The sequence below is a fragment of the Athene noctua genome, chromosome 2 (genome assembly GCF_965140245.1).
Source record: "Athene noctua chromosome 2, bAthNoc1.hap1.1, whole genome shotgun sequence".
Lineage (NCBI taxonomy): Eukaryota > Metazoa > Chordata > Aves > Strigiformes > Strigidae > Athene > Athene noctua.
The window spans coordinates 34,413,298-34,435,361 of record NC_134038.1 but is presented as its reverse complement, the minus strand read 5'-3'; positions in this window follow the sequence as shown (position 1 = coordinate 34,435,361).

The following is a 22,064-nucleotide window of genomic DNA, read 5'->3' as shown; positions in this document are numbered from 1 at the left end:
ACTGTCTGTTGCAACTCTTCATCCTCTCCAGGGGCTTTGGCTGTCTTTTCTCAGGGTCATTTCTGATACTGTGCATCTGTGGGACCTTGGTCAGAGCTGCAGGAGAGACTCTCACTGGGGGCTCCCACCTCCTGTCACCAACTGCTAAGGGCCAGCCAGTAGGAGATAGGAAAGCAATGCTCCAACAGGAGCTATTCAAGAATTTATTTGGTTCACTTCAGTCTTGGTGTCTGCTTTAATAAACTTGCACCTGGAAAGATTTTCCTATCTAGAACGTCAGGTTTTGGTCGAGACATAAGAGACAGTATGTGTATCACAGTTTAGCCAATAATGTTGATTGTCATGACCACAGAAGAGCTGACTGAAATTCCTTTTTTGTTGGAGACTCGGGGCAAATGCAGTCAAACTCAAGGACTGCATCATTGACCTGGGATACTGGGACCTGGAAAGTGCTTGAACGTCATTTCTCAAATACAGATAAATTAAAGAAACAGCACACAGCTGGCTATCTGAGGAAACCTGAATGGTTTGTTCTCAATGATTTGTCCTCAAACTCTCTTTATGAGGAAAAGGGAGAAGTGTTGTGGTGAAGGATGGAAAATTTTAATTTTTTGATTGGAAATTCCAGCTCTTTCCTTTCTGTCCAATGGGGTGTATTCCTCATATTGTAATGCACTAATAGTACCACCTCAAACTTTAAAAAAAAAAATTTAAATTACAGTCTGAATTTCATGTCTGATTTCTCTTCTTGACCATCAAACGTAAATTTCGTCAAATGAAGTTGCTTTTCAACATTTCTGCTTCTCTGCCATTTTCAAACTCTTGAAATATTAGAAATGATAACTCATGCATAATACATTAGGTGAAAATTTTATAAATGTTTTTGATTTAAATTCATTTAGGAATCAGTCTAATCTCATTTTTCTCATTGAGTATATTTTTATTCCTTGTAAAAAAAAAAATCATTAAAACATTTGAAATAATAGAGGTGGAATGAGAAAGCATATCAAATATGTAGTTTTAATAATAGGTTGCATTGTGAAGTCAGAAAGAATTAAGTAATTGTAGACAGTAAACATTTTAATGCATGTTCTCCTCGTGGCTTGTTAATTCAGTTACTTACATTAGAATAGTTGCATAAGAAAACCATTTTTTGCTAAATCACTTATTATAGAAAGCAGTTTTTTTAAAGTTTATGCATTTAGGATACATATGAATGAAGAATATTGTGTTTATATCTAATTTAAGAAACATGTTTCTAAGGAGTTAAGAATGTCCAGGACAGAAGGGAAGGGGAGGTATCACAATTTGTTAAAAAGAGGAAAGGTTCATCTAAGGTCACCTATTCAATCTATGAGTTTTGGATAGGGAAACATCCCTGAATCAGGAGCTTGACCAGAAGTGGCCCATGGGATTGAGTGAAAGCTCATCAGTCTGTTCACTTGAGAATAAGGAGAAATAAAGGAATGAGAATTTATAGACAGGCCTTTTTAGTCAAAAATGTTCCTGATGGTAAAATATAGATAAAAAATATTTCCATTTGAAGTATTAAACATATATTTTTACAAATATAGGGTAGGATACCTTGCTCAAAACCTTTGTAACTTCCTATGAGCCTAAATTCCATTAACCCTGGAAGTGATTTAGATGCTTTTAAAAACCTAAGTTTCATACCTAAGTAACAATTATTTTTAAAATAGTTAGCAATATCCAGTGTCTAAATAACTTTTAATGAGAAAAAAATCTATGGCTAGGCATGAAGTGTCCAGAGCAAAAAGCATCACTTTTAGTTGAACACACAAGTTAGCAAGAGTAAAATTAAGTTGTCTTTTGAATATATACATAGCACTTCACGCTTTGAATGACTCAGTTTTCCTCATGGAAATCCCTGCAGAGTGCTGGTGTTTTACCTCTTGAGGCACAATAGGAGAAATTTCCCAAAGAAATAAAGGCCTCAGTATGTTGCTCGTAGTCATTGCCACTTCATCATTCAATTTGAGCTTTCAGTGCTACTTCTTCTGACCTTGGCAAAACACCAACATAGCACAAACACCACCACCACCAAAAAAAAAAAGAAAAAAAAAAAAAAGGCCTCCTACCTCTTAGGGACGTCATGAGTGTAGGAGGAAGTAGAGTTGAGAGAGCATTACTGACACAGTGTCTCTCTAGAACACCCCTCTCCCTCCCCTCTGCTGAAGGCAATTGCTGACTCTCGGGGTAGAGAGTCATCTCCCTTCCCAAGGTGCTGCAGAGAGCAGCATACCCTCTTTTCACCCGCTAAATATTACATGTATGTGGTGTTTTGGGCAGCTGGAAGGGGATAGAGGACAGCTATGTGTCACCTTCAAGACCTCTTTCTCCTTCATTTGCAGTAAAATGGGGATATACACACTTAGAAGACACATTTTTACCCTCATTCCTAGTAAGAAATATAGATCAATACAAGTAATATGGACCAGCAGTTTTACAGGATTCAGACTCAGGAACAGTTTTCTGCTCTTTACTGTACTTTGGTTTGGTTGATTTTTATGCATTAGTACAGAACAGACTTTTCAATATTCAAATGGATGCCAAGTACAGTAGTATAGTGCATTAACCTTTCCCTTTGAGATATTTTAGTTCAATTGGTGGCAGAGAAAACCACAAACTGTGGCACAACTGTCAGTCTCATAAATGATTTGTGACTGTGTAAATGCAGATGCCACAGCTGTCATGTAATCTGCACACAGGCTAAACTGGGTATGTAACTTAGACCCTTCTGCTCCAAGAACATGGGTCTTTTCATTTGTACTGTTCCATTAGCTGTTGAAATGGCTTAGAACTAGAACAATTTATCCTCTCCCTTTTGAACTTTAGCAAAACAGGACAGAGCTCTGAACCAGCTTTCATTTACAAACCAAAATTCTTCCAATGTGATTTTCTAAAGCAAACATTTAAATCCAGTGATATCTAAATAGCTGTCAGTGGTATTATAGAAAGCTGTACAAAACTTTTAAAGTAAAGCTCAGAAACAGATACATTTTCCTGGTTTCAAGTGTCATGGCAAACCACAGATTCATGAACCTGGAATGAGTATAACATCTAATTTATGGGTTTGGGTGGAAACCACCTAAAAGCTGCAAATGCCTTGAAGCTTTTATAGTAAAAGACCCAAAATTACAATTCTGGTGAAGATTTGCTCTTTGAGGGAGTTAATTTGAACCAAAAAATCACAAAGCAATACTAGTGTAAACTGAAGTCAGCAAGGGATGTGCCAACATTTTGGAATTAAAACAAGGTATAGACCTCTCATGCACCTCCTTTGCAGCATTAAAATAGAAGACAGTCACAAAGCCCACCAGGTATATAGAAGACAAGATGTCTACTTACTCTTCTCTCTGTTTAAGTGAGATCCAAGGATCAAAAGGAATTTTACAGGCCACAGGAATCAGAAACACTATCAGTATGAAAGAAATTTGCAAATCTATTATTTCCTAATAAAAGGTAGCAATGTTGACTCCACTTCTGAACAACAGATTATTTACTTCTATGTAGACGAAAAGCAACATTTTTCTGAAACTTACTATGGACCTGTTCTAAAAGTATTATTGGAAACAATATATTCTCAGCTCCTGCATTTAAACATAACAGTTGTGCTGAATATTATTATGTATTTTCTTTATTTGTTTATATTCAGGGTCAGTTTACAATTCTTTCCACCACCACCCTTCCCACCCCACTCATTTCATTGAACCTATGGGTCTTTAGGCAATCATATAGCAAAGACTAGAAGAGAGACATAGTGTTTAGTTGTTGCTTCCAAAATCTAGACTGCCAGTAACATAATGAACCCTCTGGAGATATGCTCCCATGTGGAGCAGGTTGTGTTTGAGAAGGTTTAAATTAGTTATTTCCTAGAATACCCTGTGATGAAGGCACTGCTACCAACAGCTTTTCTTGTCACTAGCTCATCAGGGCAATAAACCAATTAGTTGTTGCTATAGTAAGGGTCGTTTCTTACTATTTTAAATTCTTGGTGGGGATACACAGCACTTCACATATTTGCAGAGTCAGTATTTTCAAGTTAATTATGATTGCAAATTAATGTGTTTCTTCACAAAAGCAGTTTTGTTGTTAAAAAGGACTCGTTACGTTGCTGTTTTATGAAGTGCTAGCATAGGAGAAGAGAGCAGAAGGTAGTCTGCTTCTTGAGATATTTCAACCATTCATTTTTTATGAATGCTTCTGAAAAATATTTGGTCCTCAATTAGAAGTATCCACATGCTGCTCCTAAATCACTCTTGACAAGAAATGCCATTTTATGTCAGAACTACAGCTCTCATCCTTCTGGAGATTTACGATTCCTCCTTTGAAACTTCTGTCTATAGAGGAATCGCTTTACAAATTAAATTTGATTGAGAACTTAGATTTTGGCTGTTAATTTGCATGAATGTCCATGTACTTATGGCTTTGGGAAGAGGCATCAGAATCTTGTTTTGCAAAATTTGATCTAACAGTGTGCCATGTCCCTTGGAAAGAGCTGAACACCGGTATGTTCTAATATGTTCTCAACAGAAATTTGGAATTTTTGACTCCGGGAATGATCTCATACAGAATACATAATTAACACACATGTTAATTGCCATATAATTCTGTAACAGCACCTACCGCTGTAGTGTTGTGGTTTAACCCCAGGGACCAGCTCAGACCCAGGAAGCAGCTCTCTCAGTCCCTTCCAGTGGGATGTGAAAGAGAGAGTCAGAAGGCTAAAAGTGAGAAAAATCACAGGTTGAAGTAAAGACAGTTTAATATGTTAAGTAAAAGATGCATGTGCAAGCAAAGCAAAAGAATAAATTAATTTACTGCTTCCCAGATGTTTAGCTATTTCTAGGAAAGCAGGGCTCCATCAAATGTAATGGTTACTTAGGAAGACAGACACCATCTCTCCAGATGTTCCTTCCATCCTTATTCTTCCCCACAGCTTTTATTGCTGAGCATGATGTCATACAGTTTGGGTTATCCCTTTGGTCAGTTGGGATCAGCTTTATCCCTTCCCAACTTCTTGTGCACCCCCAGCCTACTCACTGAGAAGCAGAAAAGGCGTTGACTCTGTGTAAGCACTGCTCAGCAATGCTTAAAACATTCCAATGCTATCCACACTGTTTTGGTCACAAATCCAAAACAGCACAATACAAGCTACTATGAAGAAAATTAACTCTATTGTAGCCAAAACCAGTAAATATATTTAGGTTCCTAGAAGTGCCATCATCAGCAAAATAGCTGGACATTGCATTTATCTGTTGGGAATTGGACATTAGTCATGTGATTCAGGTAGGACATAATAATCAGAATTAGCATTGAGATCTTGCACTAAAATTAAACCCAGTTCACTTCTTAGATGATTTGAGTAGTTAACAAGAAAATAAGAAGTATATAAGTATATAAGAAGGGTCAGAAAGATGATCCAGGAAATTACAGACCTTTGGTGCCCAGGAAGCTTATGGAGCAGCTCATCCTGAGTAACATCACATAACACATGTGGAACAACCAGATGATCACGCTCAGTCAGCATGGGTTTATGAAAGGCAGGTCCTGCTTGACAAACCTGAACTCCTTCTACAACAGGGTGACCTGATTATTGAATGAGGGAAAGGCTGTGGATGTTGTTTACCTTGACTGTAGTAAGGCAGTAAGGCTTTGACACTGTTTCCCACAGCATTCTCCTGGCAAAACTGCCTGCTCGAGGCTTGGATGGGCACACGCTTTGCTGGGTAAAAAACTGGCTGGGTGGCCAGGCCCAAAGAGTTGTGGTGAACGGAGTTAAATCCAGCTGGCGGCCGGTCACGAGTGGTGTCCCCCAGGGCTCGGTTTTGGGGCCACTCCTGTTTAACATCTTTATTGATGATCTAGACGAGGGGATCGAGTGCACCCTCAGTCAGTTTGCAGATGACACCCAGTTGGGTGGGAGTGTTGATCTGCTCGAGGGTAGGGAGGCTCTGCAGAGAGACCTGGACAGGCTGGAGCCATGGGCTGAGGCCAACTGGAGGAGTTTCAATGAGGCCAAATGCCAGGGGCTGCCCTTGGGCCACAACAACCCCCAGCAGCGCTACAGGCTTGGGGAGGAGTGGCTGGAGAGCTGCCAGTCAGAGAGGGACCTGGGGTGTTGATTGACAGCCAGCTGAACAGGAGCCAGCAGTGTGCCCAGGGGGCCAAGGCGGCCAATGGCATCCTGGCTTGTGTCAGCAATAGCGTGGCCAGCAGGGACAGGGAAGGGATCTGACCCCTGTACTCGGCACTGGTGAGGCCGCCCCTCGATTCCTGTGTTCAGTTTTGGGCCCCTCACTACAAAAAGGCCATTGAATGACTCGAGCGTGTCCAGAGAAGGGCAACGAAGCTGGTGCAGGGTCTGGAGCACAGGTCGTACGGGGAGCAGCTGAGGGAACTGGGGGTGTTTAGTCTGGAGAAGAGGAGGCTGAGGGGAGACCTCATCGCCCTCTACAGCTCCCTGAAAGGAGGGTGCAGAGAGATGGGGATGAGTCTCTTTAACCAAGTAGTAAGTGTTAGGACAAGAGGGAATGGCCTCGAGTTACGCCAGGGAAGGTTTAGACTAGATATTAGGAAGCATTTCTTTACAGAACGGGTTGTTAGGCATTGGAATGGGCTACCCAGGGAGGTGGTGGAGTCCCCATCCCTGGAGGTGTTTAAGAGTCGGGTCGACATAGTGCTGAGGGATATGGTGTAGTTGGGAACTGTCAGTTTTAGGTTAATGGTTGGACTGGATGATCTTTAAGGTCATTTCCAACCTAGATGATTCTTTGATTCTGTGATTCTGTGAAGTATGGCAGCTGTGAAGAGTTTTCTTCACCGTAGAGGACTTGTTCTGGGTGATGTTTGGGACCTAGGAAAAGAATTTTCATTAGGATAAGGATAAAAGTAAGTTCCTGCTCTGCTGAGGGTTTCCCTCAACCATAATTTCCTTAGGCATGCTCTGGAGTCCTGGAGATAATAGAGTCGACAACATGGGCATGAATATTAGGCTTTTTCTTCCTTTTGTGCCTCTCTCACAAAGTAATTCTCAAACAATGCCAACACTAAAAGCATACTTCAATTTCACTACCTAGGGAGAATATCCTGTATATTGGAACCTAAAAAGTTTTTATGCAACACTTTTTCTTGACACACAGCCTCTTAAGGTGCTGCAGCAGCATCTAAATGGAAGAGTATTTTGCCTATTCCTTGTAAAGGAATCAAGAAGACAAGGGAAAATCCTGATTTTTCCCATCCCTCTGTTGTAGCTATTCTTTCATTTTATATGTTTGAATGTTTAGTTCCACTGAGGCTCACAGTTCTTTAGTTCCATAAGAAATTTGATGTTAGGTCCTGTTGGATCTCCTGAATTTCAAAAAATTTTTGAGCCCAGTATTTCTGTTTTTAAAGGCATAACAAAGATACCATTACTGAAGGAACCAGAAAATCTACCAAATTAAACTGGCAGCCACAAATGACAAAAGCAAATAAAGGGAAGAAAACTACATTTTTCTGTAAGATTTCTAATTACTTTTGTTAGAAAAGATCCCTAATAGGGAATTCCTCTGCAGGAAGTAGTGAAAAGAAGTTAGGGAGACACTGGTGTAGTGGTTCTTCCACTGCTGCCAGAATTGAAGGCTTTGGTTGCTGCTTTGTGTTTAAATCAAAACCATTTTGGTGCATTTCTGGGATTTCCTTCATAGAACATACTTCTAAGGCTTTAAAGAGTTACTTTTGAGGACACTTCTACTTCCCTCGTGAGGCTAAGGAACCTCAAGAGATTGGGTTTATAGTGTACAAAGTGCTCTTTCCCACTAGGATTAGGGTGGACACTTGAAGTCTTCAGCCTGGGGAAGTGCCATGATGCAGAAGTAAAGGCTGTGGCAAAATGGGCAGTTTGAAAGCAGACTCAATAGCTAGTTCAAGGACAGAAAATCTCAGCTCCTTGTATCTCTGGAGCCATGGTGGAAAGGATCACTGAAAACTTTTCAAATGTTGCTTAATTTATTTCCAAGAGCAGGAAACACCATTTGTTTTTGCATGTGTGATTGAAAAAGGGACACGAAAAAGCTCTCCACAGCTTTGGGACTGAGGCCTGAGGCAACTGGTGGTCTGAGGAAAGGCTATCATGGTTACTCTGGTGACTCTTTTGCACTGATTCTGGGGAGGGACATCAAACCAGCTGCACAGAGTCCCAGCAAGGTATAAAAGGGGATAGACAGCAGGAAGGAAATGTGGTGTTATGCAAACAGTACCACCTCTTTTGAAGTAGAGAATTAATCCTGAACACATTCAGGACATGAGACCTGAAAGGCAGGCTTAGTGGGAGGTAACCTGCTCAATGCCCTTTTCTTTTGCATGGCTAGAAATAGCTATTGGATCTGCCTCAGTTTATCTGTTCTTTATTTTTTTGCATCTACTTTTTAATAGTATTTTGCATTTTATAGTGTCTTTCATCCCAATGATTCCTAAAATGCTGTACAAATTTAACAAACTAATCTGTAAAGTATATACTGGGATTATACATCCACGACGGCAGTGCAATCAGCACATCAGTTCTTTAAGAATGAAAATATTGCTGTACATTGGTCGTGACTGGCAGCTGTTCTTGCCTTTATGTAGGTGGTGACATCTTCACAGCTGCTTCTGAAAATGTTCCTTTGCAAAGTACAATATACTGAGTTGTATGTCACTGAGAAATTGTGAATTTGAGGCAAACAGTGTGTGAAGAACACACGTCCACGTGTAATTACAGAGAAGGGCTAAGGAATTTTCAGCTTTGGCTATGAAGTGTTTTGGTTCTGCAGAAGTATAGGGACTGATAATCTTGGGCCTAATCTTGACCATGTTCAAATTTACACAGCTTTCATAGAATCCCGAAGGAATTCTCATGGAAAAAGCAGCAGTTCACTGAATGAATGACTTCATTCTACTTTTTTGTGGTGTTGCAGATGATAGGAGTATCTCCTATCAGTCCTCTTGAGACGCAGGCTCATAAATACTGAAGAAACTGAATGGTTTGCCTGCCTGTTGAATGGAAATACATAGACATGTCAGCCACAGCAATCAAGTGATCATCAGGGGAAAAAAAAAAAAAAATAAAAGGACCCTCTTCCATGGACAACTGGGAGTGGGGAAGCACGTTAAAAAGCACCTTCTCATTCTCTCATATTTCTCTGAAGCTCTAAGCCTCTGCAACCCTGCTCTCAATGTTTCCTTTTGAGGTCACTTCATGGGTGTTTTTGCACAACAAGGTACAAAAATCTCTCTGATCTCTGCATGAAGGAGGGGAGGCTTTAGAAGTGACAGAGGGCAAGAAGCACAGTACACAAACCTTCTATGTTCCTTTGAAAGGACAATGCTGAAACCGGAAAAGATCTACCCTATCTCAGGATCATAGGGTCAGTATATTTTTCCTGCTGCAATTTAACATGCCTGCTTTTGAAATTTTGGCCCACATAAGGCATTTAGCTGAATTAATCTACCTTTGGTCACATCATCTCCTCTTTGGGTAACTGATTACAAATGTGGAAGACATGTGGATGTGGTAACACCATTTGGAGGGTACAAGAATCTTGGCAGATCAGCAGCCTATCATTGAGGCTGCTGGCAGCCTGTCTAACATCTATAATTCAAAATTTTGAAGCTCCTATGGTATGGACGTGAAAGGAGATTGCAGCCCTATGAATTTTATGCTTTGCTGTTGTCATATGGGTGGATGATGACACCAAATATTTGGTCTGGAACCGAGTATGCTGCATATTTATGCATTCAGAAACCTGAGCCATACTAGAATGCTCAAATCATTTATGAATTTTTAGTAGTCTTCCTACTGTAAATGTTTAAAGCTGTAGCTTAGTAATAAGATATTTGATAGTAGTGCTCAAAAAACACCACTTGAGAGTTATTAAAAAACATCTACAGAGCTTAAATGTTTTTAAGGAAAATAAAGTGATGTGGCCATCTTTCTTCCTCCTCTGAATAAACACCACAGAAGCAGATGAAGAGAGATGTAAACCAAATAGCTGAAAAGTCAGTTTGTAGCCTGCCTAAAATCAAATGAGATAAAATAGGTTATAATTGTGTTTCAGTACCAAATAAAGTATATTTTGCATTGAGATTTTATGTGTGTGTGTGTGTGTGTGTGTGTGTGCGTGCATATATATGTGGGGGTGTGTATAATTACATATGCATGTGTGTATATACACACACATATCATTAAAAAAGCAACTGAAAAGGCTTGTAGGAGGCTTATATCATGCCAGCTGTTTTACCCGTGGTCATAATCTTCATCATCCTACCATATATTGTTTTAATAAAAGAAAATAAAAAAAGTAATGAAGCCACTAAAATAGCTAATTTGTTATTTGTATAAAGTATTTATAATAATTGATTTTGTGCCACGGATTTGTGTAAACTTGTAATATGAAGGAAACCATCAAGAACACAATATTTATTTTCCTTGTCTAATGTGCCATAGTGTTTCCAAGATTGCAATGCTGCAAATAAGAGTAATGTGTGATGGGGCACATTGAACAGTTCCCCAGAGACCCTGAAAGGACAGCATATGATAACTTTCAGGGCTCCATTTATAACAGCAAGGTTTCCCTTAATGTTTGCATGTTTCTAATATGAACTGTGTAAAAATGATAAGAAACCATATGGAGAGAAGTATTTCCTCCTATTGCATTAATTTTAATTGGCTTTTGTTTTTCTTCACAGTTACAGTACTTGCTTTCCTCCAGAAAGATGCATAAATGCTTAACCTAGCATAATTATGCATATACATTCTTATTCCATTAGTAATTTGTGCTTTAATTATATTTATAATTTTGTCCACTGTATATTTGTGTGACTCAGAGTAATTTAAAGTGTTTCATTTTCACAGGTTTCTACTATTTTTCTATAGATAAATTAGGAAAGCTTGGGAAATTGCATACTGAAAATTGAAATGAGGACTATACAATCCATTTTGAGACTTGCCTTTTGGTGTTTACTTCAAAGCATGCTTCTGTGTGTGTGCTTGATTTACATTTAGCAATATCTAAGTGCAAATAGTAATCATACACCAAAGTAAACCAGACTATATGCAATTGCTTCCTCTGTTTCTTCAATTGCAGTTGCAATCCCATAGATTCCGATCTTGACAGGTAGCATAATTAGAAAATTCTCTTTGTCTTATTAAATGTGACTCTTCTCAATAGAATTCACTTCATTGCAGGCAAAGAACAGAAAATATACTTCAAATCTAAAATGGGAAATCAAGGGGGACTGTTTTATTTTTATCTGTCTTTGTGCAAGCGACATTATTATCAAAGGATATTGTAATGCTGAAAATGTACTTTTGGGATTTAAATCACGTATTAGCCTGGAAAGCAAAAAGTGCTGTAGGGCCCATGCAATATATTTTCTCATTAATCTGATTGAAAGATTATCCTTCCTATAGCTATGAAAAGTCTAATACCCATATATCCATCTTTCCTGCTAGTAAAATTCAGCTTTGTGCGTAGTCATTGTCTCTTGTGTCTGAGGTCCTACACTCTTCTTCATTTCTCTGTATAAGCCTATCTGTATTAAAATAAATTCAGAACAGGCCGCCATTTCATGCACACATTTTGATTATTTCATAAGCTGCTGAGGAAAATGGAAGTATCAGCAAGTCATGCAGTTTCTGGTAATGTAATGCTGTCATTACCTCAGTGGTCATGTGAAAAAGTTTAGCTATAATATCTTTGACAAATGTTCAGTGAGTCAAAACAGTGCATTTAAATGAAATGCAGATATGAATGAGCCATTATTACAATCACAACTCCAGCTTAGAAATTATTAAATATGAATATATACACTTTCACAGTAACCTGACATTTGTAATACATAACTAGCTGTGCATTTCTCACCCCCCTCCTCCCGTTTTCCTCCCCATCATCCCCCAGATTGAGAATAGAGGAAGTCATTTTGATCAGAGGCTGCACACAGTAATTGAAGACACTCCTGATGATTTCATGCAATCAGAGTGGCACATTATTTGTGATGAAAATTAAGTAAAGAAGGAAAGCAGATTTATAGGTTGTCTTGCTTATGGTCAACTGCCTTTACAAAAGATTAGCAATTCTATTCTAACCACCCCAACTGCATATATACTTTTCCACATCGTAGATTTACTGAAATTTTCATATAACCTTAGTCATAACTTGCAGTACCTCATGATTTTAATGAAACTACAGAAGATGTCTTAAACTGAATGATTTCTATTCTGAGCTCTTTGAGTGCTGATAGCATGAACAGTATAGATGGCTCTAGCCATAACTGTCACACAGATAATATTCTTTTATGCCTGAAGACACTAAGATGGTGCTGTAGATAACCAAAAGGAATAAGCTGCCACCATCACTAATCTGCAGCTTTGAAACACTATAGCTTTTGCATGGTTAAGAGAAGGTAAAATCACCTAGAAGTGTAATATAGGAGACATTTTTCAGTGAACACAGAAGAGAGAACTAAAGGTTTTCATATTTTGTAATCTATATCCACTCTGGATCAAATCAGCTATATCCCCCTTTTTGTGTGTTTATGGATAACAATTGAAAATGCAAAAGAAGCTGAAGCCTTTAAACCCTCCTAGGATACTTTACACTAATATAGTGAAATTGAAATATGGGGAATAGTTAGCCTTATTGTTCCCTTCAGAGTTTAACTTTCAAGATGTTTCATATAGACTTTTGGTTGGTTTTATAATACATGTAACAGATTTTGTCCACAATAATATCCATTTTGTGCCAGAGGAGTGTAATTTCTATTGATTATTTTTCAATATGTAAAAGCAAATGGTACTGAAACCTTTTAATAAGAGACTGAACTTTATTTACATTTGTCATAGTTAAGCTCACCAAATCAAGAATGAAGCTATACAGGAGTACAAAGTAATGCAAAATGTAAAACTTTTACTGTTCATTCCAGTTTAAGGTGGAATTTCCTATAAATAGCCTTGTTTATTCCTATTCTTTAAAAATATTGCTGAACAAATGTTTTTAGCATTCACGTTACATATAATTATTTGTAATTTATAACACCTCACATGTGCTACCATTAATAATTGATTTTTAATAAATATAAACAAGAAACCAGTATAATTTTTGCCACCTAGATTTTTTTCACACACAGTTTAGAAATCCCTAATCAAAAATCCTGTTATTGTGAGAATACAGCCTGACATGAAAGTGTCAGGGAAGCAGCAAAGGAAAAATGATGAACTAAACATCAGCAGAGTTGGACCCACTATAAAACACATTTTCTGTGTGTGTTTTTTAGATACTGCAATATGCTTCCCAGAGAAAAGAGGAATTCCACTTGAAGGTCTCAAGCAATATGCACATTTTTTTTAACTGAACATGTGAACTATCAATAATAATCTGCTAATTTGTGTTCCAAAATGCAATCATGGTTGGGACAAAAATACAAAGCACGAAGGAAGCTATTAAACGCACAGCAGTATTTGAAATCGAACCATGGTGACTTGTTGTTATGGCATGCTGCCATTACTGGTTCTTGTATATAGTTACATAATGAGCTCTGAAGCCAGATTTTAAAAATGGTCTGTAAAGCAGTTAAGGGACATCCAAATCTGGCTTCACCATCAACTTTCTAAGCTCCATGATAAGTAGTACTCATGATTCTTCCGTGTAAACAACTGTATGCAGTTGAACTAAACCAAAATATGATTACGTTTCTTCCCACTGCAAGAGGTATGTTGTATAATAAAGAATTCCAAACTCCTAATTAAAAATAGGATTTTAATCTCTCATTTTTCCATGGATTCAATTAATGCAGATGCCTCCCACAATTCCATTTGTTACTAATTGTCTTTATATTAATTCCAGAATCATTTTAAAGGAGCTGCCCAGCAACAAGACATATTACTCATGTGCATAGCACTGCCATTTACATATAAGAAATGTCATTTTTTGGGTCCAATAGTGGGTAAAGGGAAGAGATTTTTACTTACTATTGTGTTGCTGATGTTCACATAGCTCACTTAAGTCTCATTGCCAGAGGAGCTCACAAATGGTCTAAAAGAAAGAACTGTCTGTAGGTTTATCCTTATAACTATATCTATTTACAGATCACACAAATATTTTGTCTGGAAAGTTAATATAGCGTCATCTCACAAATTAATCTTCTTTTGTTTCATTTGTATTCATCACAAAACACCTGATTTTGATTACTGTACATATTCAGTCCTTAAATTAAGGTAGTTAATGAGAGAACATGATATGAGTATCTTGAAGATGTTTATTATATACCAGCACAAAAATGCACCAAAACACAGAAAGGGATCATTATATTTGTCATTAATGTAGCTCAATACAGAGCTTTGCCCTGTACCTTCTCTCCCCTTTCCTGGAAAAAGGTAATTTATTCCTTTTTTGAGTATGAATACTGTACAATAGATGAATAGTCTATGCTTGCAAGCTTTCCATGCTTACGTTGCTGAATACGAAGCATATAGTTCTCGAAGTTCTGTTTTTGTCCTGAAAGATGTTAACAGATGTGCCTCCTCCATTTTCCAAAGGGTTTGAACCAAGCCAGCCACTTTTTTTTTTTTTTTTTTTTCCTGGCTATTTCTCGATTGGCTTTGTGTCTGTGCTGCAACCAGACATATTCTGTATCTGGATATGCAATACTTCGTGTTTAAAGAGCAAGACAAAATTGCATATTGAAACAGCAGTGCCACCGCAAACTCTATTAGTGCATTTTCTCTGAAAGCACCTACTGATGCAGTTGTCCTAAATAAATCTAATGCATCTGCTTTACACACTGCCATCTGGGTTATTGCAAATAAAGGCAGTAGAAGTGATTAACAGAGAATTTGGATTCATGGGAACTAAAACAAAGTCAAGAAATGTTAGTACAAGAAATACATTGGCAAACTGGTCTGAGTGAAGTGGTGGCCTACCAAAGTGGTCAGCAGCTGGACAGGATGGAACAACCAGATTAGTTCAGAGGCAGCTTACTACCATCCATTTCTGAATGGGAGGCTTTAAAGACATTCTGACTCTTCTCTAAAACAAGTGATCTCTAGCTGTCCCCATCCATCTTAAAATATTCTGTGATGATACTATGTTTATGTTTAGGTCAGTCAAGTTGGCTATTCCACTTCAAATTTAGACAAGTGCCCCCCAAACTGATATTTTTTGCATAATTCAGAGAAGAAGGTGATACACCTAAGCAACACTGATTCTACAGAATAGTGGCCAGGGGTTCCTTAGAATCTATAAAATAAAAATTGAAAAAACTCCTAGTGCTCATGCACAAAATTCAGACTTGAAATCTGTGATTAGGTACAAGAGCTAACTTGTACCTTGTACTGCTTAAGGTATTATATTCATAATTTCACTTTCATGAAGATTCCTAAAGTGTCAAATGGTACTTCCCAACTCATTATTACTAGGCTAAAAGGAATGGCATATAACACTGAAAATAACTTTGAAACATTATGAGTGCTATATGGAATTTCCAAATTACTTTCATCATATAATTTTAGCAGAAAACTGGAATTAGTACAGTATGAGTAATATACATATTGGAGAAGCAAGTACTGCATAGATGAGTTTATATTGGTCCTTGCATTTTATCAAGCATTATAGTCTGTTATTCTATGCAGTAGTAAAACAATGATAAATAAGTCATATGGTAAATATAATGTTATGAAAAATATGATTGCACAGCGCATCAGTTATATGCCACTTTGCTTTTTTAAAACTTACAATGCTTACACAGTATAGAATATAGACATTACAGCTGAATTTTTTAAAAGGGCAGATTAATTTATGGCCAAAAACAACATCATTTTTATATTGCAAAAATAAGCTTTATCAGATCTTATCCTTCTGGACGTAAACTGATCATTGAAAAGGTCAAGATATAATTTTTATGCACGCACACAACTTTTTTTCTTCAGATAAAATTTTTGTTGTTGCTGGTCTTTGCTTTGTGTTTTGTAGAAGCTAGAGAAATTTGTCAGTTAAAAGTAGCAGACAACTGTATCTGATAAGACTTTAATGAATCTAGAACTTTCTTTATGATTCTGGAACATAGCTTTTTTAATCAAAAAAAATACATGACCATATCATGTTACTAGTCACTGTAACTCTCTAGCATTTTTTTTCTTTATGCGGAGGCTGGTAATGCTTCTAAAAGAAAAATAATGCTATTTTCCCCTCATGCTTTGGGGAAATGAAATATTAGTAAGGGTACTATAAATCAAGTGTTCCAATATCGCAGAAGTATCACATTGAAATAGGTTACCGGTTAGAAACTGAGGACTTCTGTTGTTAGTATTGTTTTGATTTCCATTTCCATTCCAGACAGATCTTGATCAGATGCATCTAGACAGATCTTATGATGCAATAGCGTATAAAAAATATGAATAAATCTCGCCTTGTTTAGGTGTAAAACCCTGCCTTATTTACTGCAAGAATTGAGAAGAATGGTCAAACTATGAAAAAGTGGTCTCAGTATTAAGGCCTCTCTGTAGAATTTGATTCACTACAAAATTATTAAGTTGTTCTGAGTAGTTACTTAAAGCAAAAAACCTTTTACAGTTGGTTGCTAATTGAGTTTATCCAATTTGAGAAACTTGTGCTCTTATCTTCAGAAGAACTGAGAGCTTTTAGCTGTAACTAATTTTAGTAGGAACTCTATTCTGAGCACATGATATTTTAGAAAAAATGGTATTAATGCTAAAAACTCAATCTGTTAGGAACAGCACCCAAATTTAGTGGATTATTTTGATGTTCTCTCTATGCATTTGATATCTTTTGCAAAATGAGGACAGCAGAGTTTCCAGTACATTTCATACATGTAAAAATAAACCCACATATGTAGAACATTTCAGTTCTGTGGTGATTAACATAGAAAAGACCATTATAAAATTAATAATTTTATATTCACTGTTGGTTTGGCTTGTGTCAGATGAGCAGCCAATGGTAGGGGTAAAAAGAGACATTAGTCTCTGATTCCTTGAACCTGTCTGTCTTATGCAATGAATCAGTCTGGGGTCTGGTGGGAAAAATAAAACTTGATCATAATATTTTTATGGCCATTTGAACTTGCTCTGCCTCTTAGTTCCATGTGAAATATCTGAAAACAGTCATGGTAGGGTCTACTCAATTCTCTGTGGGGAGACTTAGAAAGTCAGAGTAGTTCTACTGCAACAAACTAGTCAAACTAATCAGCACTACGGGAGAAGCCTAAGCTGGATTTCATCCACAGAAAACATCTCTGGAGAATCTAGCAAAATTTCAATTAGGGAAGTAGACAGTGTAACTTTTTCCAGTACTTGTTCTGATTAAGGTGTGCAATGAAATCCTATCAAGGTTCAGAACCTGAGAAAATAACATCAAGAAGAATTATGCCTGTCCTTTTGGTTTCATTTATATTTTAAAATGTGTTCGCTGACCAATTGGTTGCACAACAGGAAAATTCATGTAGAATGTAAATTCAAATACATTTAAAGGGCTCAGTCTTCAAACATGCTGAATAGTCTCAACATCTTTTACATCCCATAGTAACTGAAGGTTCTTAGCACTCTGCAGTACTGGGAAATTAATGAGCAATTTAGTTTATTTTATACTTTGAGAGAATCTGTGGAATTTGAGGACAATGTAGATAGTTTGTAGATATTATGGAGCAGTAAAGGTGTGTCATAGGAAAAAAAAAGATATTTTGTAAACTCTAATTGAATGAACAGCAACTTGAATTATAATCCCAAGGACCAGTTCAATCAGTTTGTGATTATAATGGAAAATTAATTGTGCATCCTGTAGTGTAACTGAATGTACATAGACACCATTAGAGACTTAAATAGTACAGCATGGCTTGTGATGTTTTCAGAAGTATGATCCATGACAAAAGGAAAAAGTTCGTTTTCAAACCAATAGCGATGTTTTTAGTCTCTCTTACTATGACAACTTTTGGTAGTAAAATGGTTAATATTTTTAGTCAGATTATGTAAAAATTAAAAGTATCTCCTTGCCTACAAAACATACCCCAAGTTGCTGGACAAATAATACTTTTACAATGTTGATATTGGTATTACAGTCTCCTAACTACAGAATAATCTCTATGTCCCTTCCTTTATTTTCTTTCTTTCTTCTGCAACCATCATTTCCCTTATTGATCGGTGTGTTGTGGTTGATGTCATAAGCCTAAATTATTTTTCAGGTACTGTGAAAAATTAATGGTAAACTATAAAATACTATAGTATGAAAATAACATAAAATGTGTGTATTTGAGATAGATGTCCTTACAAATATCTATACATAGATGGGAACTTGAGGGAGGTGGGGTGTGTTTGTTTTGTTTTTTTTTTTTACTGGAAAAGCTCCCTGCTTGTGAATTCTTATATGCAACACCTTCAAAGCCAGCCAAAACTTGCTTTGGACAGACAGCTCAATTTGTTAATATAATAAGACACAATTTGCTTTCACCAACAAAGCCCCTTCAAATGGCCAATCTTGATCACTCCTTTTCAGTAAAATGTGCTTCTTTGCCCATTTATGGAATTAGTCAGGACACAAGTCATCAGAGAGGGAAGGCACCACGTGCACCCTGAGATCTTTCAGCTCATCATCACCCGTGCTGGGGTGTCACTTTCATCAGTGAAAGGACCATGCAGTTCTCCCTGCTGTTCTGTTTGAATGATCTGCTGTGACTCCCAACACTAAGAGCTGGACTGAAACTGGCCAGTAGTGGCAGTATCTAGGCAAGACTGGAAGTAGTAAATCAAAAGAAAATAAGACAATATGCGTACTACCTATTTTCAGAGCACACCAGTTGTAGGGAATAGTTACAGGGAAATCAAACAGTGTTCATGCACTTTCTTCTCAAATGGACTGAAATGGACATATAAGAGCATTAGGTCTTCTGTTCCTTCAAGTTTTTCTCTCCTGTGAGAAAAAACACTTTCATGAAGATTTAATTTAACTGTAAGAAAATCTCTGTGAATAAAATCACTAATATATATCTCAAAAGGGACATTTCTGAGACATGAAAACTTTCAGTGGAAGCAAGGTTGATTTGATTATAAGTGTACAAAGCTCAGAATTCCCAGTGGTGTGATAATCCTTAAAATGAAAATGCTTCCTAAACAGAACACTCTGTATGGGAGCATCTTTCAACACACACTTATATGAAGTCCTTTACAACAAAATTCCTATCAAACAACAAATTCTTATAGGATAAAGGAGATCTGTTGGAATTAAGGTCATGAGTAAGAGACAAGTTCAACAAGCCTATGGTGTTTTTGAGCATGCGACCAATTTTATTCTAGAGATAATATTAAATATTTCCTTCCAGAAATGTGCCTGTTTCTAGCAAATTATCACTTTTCTAAATGATCAATCCAGTACAGAGGTATACTGTATTAAAACATTTTATTAGTAAATACAAAAATTTTAATGTATGAGTAATAGAGTAAAAATCATGTTGGTCCACTGCTCAAAAGTAGTAAACAATCATAGCAGAAAACTTGGAGTAATAATATACAAACAAAGAGCAAAGAAGGCTTACTTGAAAGGCCTATTTTCCGACCTTCATCAACTTGTTATTCAAAAAGTTTTCCCTTCCTTTCCCTTCCCTCTCCTTTATTTTTTTCAGAGACAAAGACACATTTTTGGTTATTTTTAGGGTTTTTCAACTCAATATTTACTGCTTTCCTGTCCTCTGGGAATGTTGCTATCTCATGTACAAATGGATTTCTCTGTTTTACATAAAGATCACAATTGTGTCCTTTTTCTTTCTTTCAATCCTCCCCTCCCCCTCCCCCCCTCCACCAGCACTTTTTTTTCTCTCTGTTTTTTTAAAATATCTAGAATAGCAAGTAAATGGATCATGTAGGATGTGTCATCTTTAAGAAGATACTATGGTCTACCGACCTTTCTAGCACATAAATGTTGGAAGCAAAAGTTTCAAATCATCCCCTAGTGATATCAAATATATACAGCTTTGTCAGTGTGAAAGAAGTCACCAGAAAAGAACTTTCTCTTTATTAGAGTAAATGTCACATCATTTAATAATTCAGTAATATTTCTTCAGCTACTATTTTCACAATAAACTTCTATGTTTGCCCAGCATTTGAACAAAACCAGATAATGGAATGACGGTTTATCACTTTATTCAGATAATGAAGTGAAGTTTGTCTTAAAATATCTGCTTTTTTTGTACAGTATCCTGTATTTTGATTGTTGATTCTACTGTATAATCAGTAACTACACTTGATAGTATAGCAGGTTTTTCAACTTGTTTAATCTCACTGTCTTGATTTCATGGTGAGATTGTGATGAGTGACTCCCATTTACTCTTGAGTTCAGCATTAAGCTAATTGCATAATAAACCACAATCAATGAGGACCCTTAAAAATTGCCACTTTATTTTCTATTGCTATTGTTTTTAAACAGAAATCTTGATAACCAATTTTGGCTAACACATATAAAGTGATATTCAGAATGGAAAGGAGTTTTGTATATAAGCATGAAAACTGATACATGTTTTATCTCACTTATCACACATCTTATAAAAAGAATATTTTAGAATTTATAGTCCAACAGGAGATTAACATGCAGTCAGATCTGTAAGTAATTTAATTAAAAAGTGAACAATTGATCATTAGTTCATATTTTAATCTGTTTATTTTACTGGTTGCTCTATTTTCTCGTGAGTTTTTTTGAGGCTTGTCTGAAAGAATATATGCTATACATTTGAGCCAAACCACAGTAAAATGATTCTGCCTAACTCTGAGAGACCAAATCATTGCTTCTTATATTTTATAATAACATATGACATGTCAATTTAAACAAAATACACAATATTTGCTGACTGCAGTAAGAGGCTGATATTAAAATAACGTGTTGCTGTTAAGAGCAGATAATTGAGCATTCTGAAGTGTAGGTACTATCTGCTATAGCAAATGCAATACAAAAAACTGTTTTCTTAACCAAGGATGCTCATACAGATATTTGGTATCTAGAGTTTTACACTTTCTCAGTATGACTATTTAGCAGAAATCTCTGGGTTTTTCTACATTTACTCTACAATAAATTTTAAAATATGGGTATCAGTCTTAAAAAGTTTAGTGGCAGATAGTACTGTAAAGGATTAGTAAGGTCTTTTTTTCTGGGCCGTTGTGTGTGTGTATATGTCTGTGTATGCATGCGCATGCATTTTAAAAAGAAATCTTACTCTCTTGAGTTTGATTATTTCTGAATTTACCCTGGGTGAACTGCCATGTGTTATTCTACTATTAACAAACAAACAAACAAACAAAAAAAAATTAAAAAAAATCCATAAAACCTCCAAATCCTAAATCACCCGTGTTCAAGTGCAAACAAAAATACTGCCTTCTGTCAGAGCAAATCTTTTACACAATTCTCAAATTTTTACACAAGCTAACTTGCAGTCCTCCTTTTTTCCTGTAAAATTCTGACTTCTCTTTCACTCATTCCATATGGACATGTATCTTATTATCCTTAGTATAACCCAAGTATCTCTATACTTGGCTTCTTGCCACTTTGCTTTTCTCCCAAGTACTGGATGGGATGCAACCATCTGTATTTGCTACTTCATGCCATTTTTCTCAATTCCTTCCCTCAAATTTTGCCTACCTTGTCCAGCTGAATACTTTCCCCTGAAACTCTAGATCCCAGGAGGAGCTTCATTCAGGTCTTACTAGAGGTCTATTAAAACTTTTTGTACCCAGACTCCTTGCAGGTTTTCCCCTTGATTATCAGTCCTGCTCCTGACATATCACTCTAAATAATTCCCTACAGCAATCAGGTTCTTCCCAGCGTAGTTCCATACTCTGCTGCCCCTAATACAAACGAGGACTGTTCAAGAGGGAGGAAATGTGGTAGCAACAGCACATTCACTTTGTTCATTGCCCCACTCAGTGCCACCTGCCACCTTCGCACAGAGCCAGAGGACAGGGCTGCTGTGCAAAGGCTCCTATCATTCTGCCATCTGACCAACTGACACAGCAGAAAACATCCCAGTCTGAGCTGCAC